Raw genomic sequence first — 7740 nt, forward strand, 5'->3', positions numbered from 1 at the left:
GATAATCTTTTTAAAGATTATTATTATTATGAATAATATTGTTTTTTGTTGTTGTTGTTGTTATTATTATTAGTAGTAGTAGTGGTAGTAGTAGTAGCAGTAGTCGTAGTAGTAGTAGTAGTAATAGGTAATAATATCACATATTATTAAATGCTGATGAGTAAGACAAAGGGGAGAGATGTATTTATCATGCATTCCTTCATTTAATTATTCAGTTATTTGAATGATCAAGTGAGAAAGGGATAAAAGCTTATATAAGCTAGTAAGCTAGTGAGGTATCAAATGCCATAAAGAAAAGAAGATAGAGAGCCAAACAGAAAAGAAGACTGAGGGAAGGGAGCAGATGAGTGCTGGGCTTTAGATCCCCTCCAGGAGTTTGCACAGTGGGCCCATATGCTGCTCTCGCTTCTCTTTGTGTCTAATAATACGATTCACATCTCTACAGCAAAGGAATTCATTGTTTTGGAACATCGCCATGGATACCAAACGGAGAGTGGAAAAGTGGCTCCTCCATGCCGTACCTCTATCCTTGAGAGGAGCTGCTCCGCGACGTTAGGTGCTCATTTTCTTCTGATGAAACATTCAATTTAGCTGTAATGTGCACCGTGGAGCGTCTGGACTGTGAAAGGGTTCATTTGGGCCAAGGGCTTACGTCTTATTCTCCTTTATAACAGTCATTTTACGGTGGCGTTCCATCGTTAATTGCCGTGCCATCAGTCATAATGTGAGTTTAGCCTGCGTTATTTCTCACTGTGTATATATTTATTTTAAACGTATATATTTTCTCTGCCGGAGAAAATCTTTACGTCTCCCGTCTCTCCCGTCTCCCGTCTCTCCCATCCCGTCTCAACAAGTGTTGAGACGGGATGATCCAGAGCACCTTTTTTTTATTTTAAGGATTCTCAATTTTATACTCGCACACCCCATTGAATAAGATTTTGTCACCGGGACCCCGATCTGAGGAGATTTTCATTGTTGGATATGATTTCGTCCAAACGCCCATCCCTGTCTACACTATAGTTAAAGAGATAACAGTGAAACTATGATCAAAACTGTCATTTGTGTACAGTACATCCCCTAATGGTACTAACATGATGTTGAATTAAATCATGGCCGAGTTCAACTATTAATAATTTGGCTGGAGACCCCCTGGGCCCTGGGGGGGTCCCCGGACCCCACGTTGAGAACCACCGGTCTAGAGCAGCGATTTCTACTAGAAGTACAGGACGGGGCATGTGATGTTTTCACTCAGTGGACCTCGAGTACGGAGGGGAACGATAGATGCAAGCATGAGTTTGTCCGTGTCCCAAGTATCCGCAATGTTGGTGTGTCGCCCCTCCCTCCATCTTGACCCCTATCGCAAAACAATGGTGACGAAAAAACAACACGCAACACGAAATAACCGCTCCAATTCCTTTTCGGGAGGTGCAAAATCTGCCGTCCTCGGCATGCCAGCGTCGGAACAGCGGCTGTCACGGTGGCTTCACATTTGGGCTGCCGGGCCTTCATGTCATTACCGACGGAGTATTTTGGGGACTTTTCCGTGGCTCCGAGCACCCAATCTAGTGACCCGGTTACTTGAGACACACACTGTGGAAAAAAAAAAAAAAAAAAAGGGCACTGCAGATCACACCAATCATTATCATCCTTGCACACTTTTCATTTGCTCACTTTATTTTTTATTTTTTCATTTTTGAGCTACTTAACGCGTGACACGCCCTGCTGGAATACGTTGGCTCCACATTCACTGTCATCCATGCATTGAATAATTCATTTTTACAACATCAAAAGTTCAACATTTCAAGCTCTTGTTAAAATGGTCCTTGTAAGAAAGTGAGTGTTGGTGAGAATCTGCTTACTGTAATTGATCACTGATTGGACAGGATTTTCAAATACTAACTGTAATTGATTGCAATTTGTGTTTGGGGGAGAGAAATTAGTAGAAAGCTGGAAGTGAAAATGGCTGGAGATTGAGCATGAACAATTTTCATTTTCTTTTTAAGTTTTTAAGACTGTGGCAGTTCCGCCCGACACACGGCATCCGAGTGGCTTTTTCAGGGCACGCGGACACAGAGACACAGGCGGAGATGTTGCAAACACAACAGTTCGTTGTAGAGAGTGGGCAAGATGTAACAAGCCGGGAGCAGATGGAACATTGTCATGACGGAGGCTCTCCTGTGTGTGTGTGTGTGTGTGTGTGTGTGTGTGTGTGTGTGTGTGTGTGTGTGTGTGTGTGTGTGTGTGTGTGTGTGTGTGTGTGTGTGTGTGTGCGCGTGCGCGTGCATGTGCGTGCCTGCGTGCCTGCGTGCGTGTGTGACTTACCTGTCACGCGTTGATTGCTCTAATGGGCAACAGCAGTACAGCCCCCCTAGTCCCGGGTCCAATTACCTAGACATAAGACAGCTTTCGGTGCTTAAGCCACACCACCCCCACACCACGCAGACCTTTTGATTTAGTTCACAGACAGTATATACGGTAGTTTTTGTTTCTGTGTTTCAATCTGTATCTTTTTATTTCTTTTTGTATTGATAAGATAAGATAACACTTTTAATCAGGAAAATTCTGGATTTTTTTTATTTTTATCTTTTGCAAATTGAACCTCACCTGCTGGATTGAAATATAAATAGATGTTGATTTGATATGATTGTATTTTGCATTCGAGGGACGCAGAACACAAATGCTGCATTTAAGAGATGAGCTCACTCCTTAACGGGCCGCGTAAAGTATTTGTATTGCTTTATCGATATCACAGACACCCTCGTTAGGTTTGTGTTTGCCGTGCAAACCCGGCACTGTTTCATCTTGAATGTGAAAAATCTCTCTTTGAACGCATCGTGGTACGTCTTCTTTTGATTTGTTTGTGCTTGTGTGCCCGCTGCCTATTAGCGGTCTGCTTGAATGCACCGAGCTTATCGTCTACGGAGGGATGGAGAGTAAAATGCAGCTTAGGAAGAGAGCGAGGGGAAGGCAGACGCAAAGAGTCGGATGAAAAGGGATCGAGAAGGACACACAAAAAGAAAGTAAGACAGCAGCGCATCCCAGCGCAGTGACAGCTCTGCTGTGCAGATCAGCTTTTTTGGGTCGTCTGCCGATCCCCTGACCTTTGCACTTCGACCCCTGAGAGAGAGAGAGAAAGAGAGAGAGAGAGAGACGACCTGCCCACTGGCCAGTGTCATCTCCATCATCCTCTCCCCTCTTCATCCTCAGCCCCGGGAGGAAATGACAAAGGCCAAACGATTTCCGTCTTCTCGCTCGTCCTCGGGATGGACGTTAGAAGCTGCTGCATATTCAATTCTACATCCGTTATTTTTCTTTGCAGGGGCGGGGCGCGGTCACTCGGCATCCAATCACTTTGACACTAAGCCGGTCGTTTGAAATTGTTGTGGTTGTTTTTCGACTCTCAGTTTGAGGTTTCATCACCAGTGCCCGTCAACGCTCACTGACATTCTCGCTGAAATACTGGCATGTTGACATTTTAGCTGATTGTGTGTGTATGTGTGTGTGTGTGTGTGTGTGTGTGTGTGACGCATTTGTGTATCTATGCGTGGACCTTTATGTGTGTGATGGCAATGCACATTTGCATGCATGTGAGTGTGCATGAATCCGTGTGTGTGTGCGCGTGCGTTGCATGCACCCGAGGGGACCGATGAGTCTCGATTCCTCAACCGATTTGTGACCAGAGGCCCGTTCATTCCCTGGCTCTCACGGGACGCGACCTGGGTCCGGCTGCACGGACGCAGACCGTGCGAGCCGCTTTAAAAAGGCTCAATATCCATTTTCACGTACAATTATTAAAAATGAATGGATGTCCATTTGAATGAATAAACCAATCCATAGGAAGGGCATGCTGATCACCACGGTTACCCCTGTGCTGCCTCCTCCTTCCTCCGCAGCGTCATTGATTATTTGATGTTTCTTTCCCCCCCTTCCTCCCGCCTGTCCTTTCTTGTGCCTTTCCTTACCAAAAAGGGCGGCTGATAAGCATTAAGTAGTAATTCCACGTGTCATAATTGGCTGGCTGACCTGCCGCACCTCTCCCTCTCCCTCGCCCTCTGGGGGGGAATGGCCCGAGGTGAGAGAAATGTTTCGGAGGCTGCTGAGCGGAGGCAGCTCTCGCCTGGCGGCATGAAGCGCCGCCGTAATTAAAATTGACACGGACGGCTATTTTTGCACGTTGCATTCACCCGTCGCCTCTATCTCCAAATGAGATAATGGGATTTAACATTGATGCAGCCATCTAATATATTCGTTCTGTTTCAGCCTGTCTCTCTCTCTCTCTCTCTCTCTCTCTCTCTCTCCCTCTCCCTCCTTCTCGCTCTCTCTCGCTCTCTTTCTCGCTCGATTATTTAGTCAGCCTAGCATCCAATAGGATATGTCAGCTTAATTGGTCGTGCCCGGCGGTTGTATTAGCGTACACACTCTTCCAGGCTCTGCCGGATCCCGTGACACACCACTCCGCGCATCAGTGTGTGTGCATCAGTGCGTGTGCATCAGTGTGCGCACGTGTGTGTACATCTGTTATTGTTCATTAGTGTCCTTCCTTCTATAATTTTTTTCTGAATATATAGCACTATTGAGTTTGATAGCTCCGTGTGTGTGTGTGTGTGTGTGTGTGTGTGTGTGTGTGTGTGTGTGTGTGGGGCGGTGGGTGTGTGGGTGTGTCAGACGTTGCACACACACTGATGCATATTCATTCCCATCTGAACATTCTATACTTGCCGTGTTCAGTTGAACGGGTGTGGGTGTAGGCGGGTGGGTGGGTGGGTGGGCGTGTGCCAGTGTTCGTTTGTGTGCTCGTCATGAATAATGAAAAGGGCCCGACGGGACCCAGCCATTAACCTGACAGCGCTGTCTCACCTCTCGCTCCCTCCGCACCCGTGCACGGGTTCTAACGAGGCCCTGCGGCTGCTTTAACCCCCACACTTTTCCACAATCCCGGCACGCGCGCGCTCCCAAGTGCGCGGTGAGACAACAACGTTTGGCGCCGTCATTTGCACACCTCCCACCCCAAAAGGGTGCGTGCGTCCGTTCTAGATATTTGACCTCGCTCACTTGGACCGCCTGAGGTGTGTCAGTCGTAGCTCTGGTCGCTGAGAGCAGGGGTTCCCAACCTGGGGTGCCAGACCCCCGCAGGGTCGCCCTGGAAGTTGGACGATTTGGGGTTCCGAATGGTTGCATATTGGTTCAAATTTGTACAATTCATAGTCTCCGTTCAAATATAAATTGTAACAACGTCCATGACTGTGTGTGGTAATCTACTGTACGCCCGAAAAACATTGCTCGCTCTCCTGTGGCAACACAAACAGTTCAGACAGAAACAACCGCCAACTGCTATAAATAGATGAATAAAAATGCGTGTGTAGTCGAGCTTTTAAAGTACGTCTCACACCCTCACATGCATGTTCCTGCTTTATTTCACCGCCAGCGCCTGTGGTTTATGGGCGATTATTAGTGCTCACATAAACATGTATACGTACGTTTTTCTTTATTTATTTATTTATTTTTTTCCCTTCTTTCTTTATCGTCGACTGCATCCGTCTACATCCAGCTCTGGCCCTCGTCGTTGGCCCTCGCAGGTCCTCCCTCATGTGCGATGTGATCTATGTGCCCCTCTGACAGGGATGCTGCCGTTAACGTTATGTATGTGCAGGGCAGGTGTGTGTGTGTGTGTGTGTGTGTGTGTGTGTGTGTGTGTTTGTGTGTTTGGGTGTGTTCACGTCTGCCTGTGATTTAGTGTTGCGATTGTTTCAGCCCACTACACTCACGTGGCCATTACGTTTGGAGGCAAAACGCGTGGTCGCCGGCCCGGGCGGCGTTGTGGCGCGCGAGCCATTCGCGAGAAATCAGACGCTGCCTCGTCCGCAGCCTTTTATTACTACTGGTTCTCCTGTTTTCTCTCTTTTTTATGTGTTCTTTAGTTTGTTTATTCCCCTATTTTATCTTACTTTCTTTCTTTCTTTCTTTCTTTCCGTACAATATATTGTAATAACATTGTAACAATTTAGTAAGGACATTGTAATAATCTAGTCATGTATTTATTTAGTAATTTTAATAACCTAGACTTCAGACGTTGTGACAATTTAGTAATAACATCGTAACAATTTAAACCTACTTGTCCATTGTTATTGTCCCTGTTATTGTTTACGTTTTCCTTCATCCTCGACAGAAATATCCCGTCATCTCGTTTTTGTATATTTCGTTTTTTTTTTTTTTTTTTGCTTCATGCTTGGCCAAATCCTTTCTCCCCTTCTCTCTCTGTCCCGCCGGCAGTCTCTCTCGGTGTAACCAGCCGACCGAGTGCCGTGAATGCGAACGTCCCCGCCTCGCGCCGACCGCGGAGTGTAGCTGACGTTTGCGTCCGGAGGGCAAGGTTTTCGCCCTCGCGCCGCCATGGGCCGGGGGTGTGAGCGGGCCTCGCTGCTCTTCGGGGCTCTGCTGCCGATGATCCTGGGTCACCTGGCGTCCGCCTTGGAAGTGCCTCTCGATCGTGAGTACCGTCGCAAATTCCTATTCGCTCTGATCACCTGCACCATGTTACAATTTGAACCCTGATATGATAACACTTGAGATTGTGATCTCTTGAACAGTTGTGGGGAAACGTAGAGAATTGTCGGATAATTGTCAGTGGTCCAAAGGCTGTTTCTCTCTGAATAAGATGCAGAAATACGTCGGTTAATCTACATCTGTTAATTAAGGGACACCAATTCCACTTTTCCGCACATTTTAATTCAGAAATGCACAGCTTTGCAGATTTAAAGTGTCAAATTTAATGATGAAAACCAATTATCTCGCCTTGTGTGCGTCCCGGCATGCAAGCATGGGTTTGGTTTGGTGTTTTCTTCCGTTTCTATACCTATACCTTACCTTCTACAGTACGGCCTCGGTCGAGTGATAATGTCTTTCGACCGAGCGCTCTGAGCATCTGCTGCGCCCGTGCTCAGAGCGGTTGAACGTAGCTGCTGTTTGACCTGACTCTGCACAATCTAACGCTGAACCTCTTTTCCAAAACTCTTGTCACTGTGGAACGCTGCGTCACGCTGGATCCCAAAAAAAAAAAAAAAAAAAAAAAAGCCAAAGTGCTGGAAGGATGTAAGTTGGCTCAAAGACCACCGCAACTTTTTTCGTTTGGAGTTTCCGTTATGGAAATCGTTTGTTTTTGATTTGATTTGCATTTGGTTTTTGGATTGCAGTGACGTAGACATTTGCATGTATTTAGATGTTTTTATTTTTATTTTTTCTGTAACTTGCGTGTTCTGACGTGTCGATTGCTCTCTGCCGTGTCATGGAATGGTAAGATGGCAATCGTCTCGTACAATAACCCAGAATAACCCAGGCGTGACCGTGGATGAAATGCATTTGACACCTTGAATGCATGCTGTGTGCTAATTCTGTTTTTAATATGAGGATGTAGCGCTATGCTGATGTGCATAGAGTGTTTGCATCATGCAGTGGATTGTGTAATGTGTGTGTGTGTGTGTGTGTGTGTGTGTGTGTGTGTGTGTGTGTGTGTGTGTGTGGGTGTGGGGGGGGGTGTGTGGGGGTGTGTGTGTGTGTGTGTAGGTGTGTGAATCAGTGTAAAAATGTAACACTGTGTTTATGTTCTCCCAGTGCCCCAGCCCCCCACCATAACGCTACAGTCCCCTAAAGATTACATCTTCGACCCCCGGGAGAACATAGTCATCCACTGTGAGGCCAAGGGGAAGCCTCGCCCCAGGTGAGAGAGAGAGAGACGTCACAACT

The sequence above is a fragment of the Zeus faber genome (assembly GCF_960531495.2).
Source record: "Zeus faber genome assembly, chromosome: 21".
Lineage (NCBI taxonomy): Eukaryota > Metazoa > Chordata > Actinopteri > Zeiformes > Zeidae > Zeus > Zeus faber.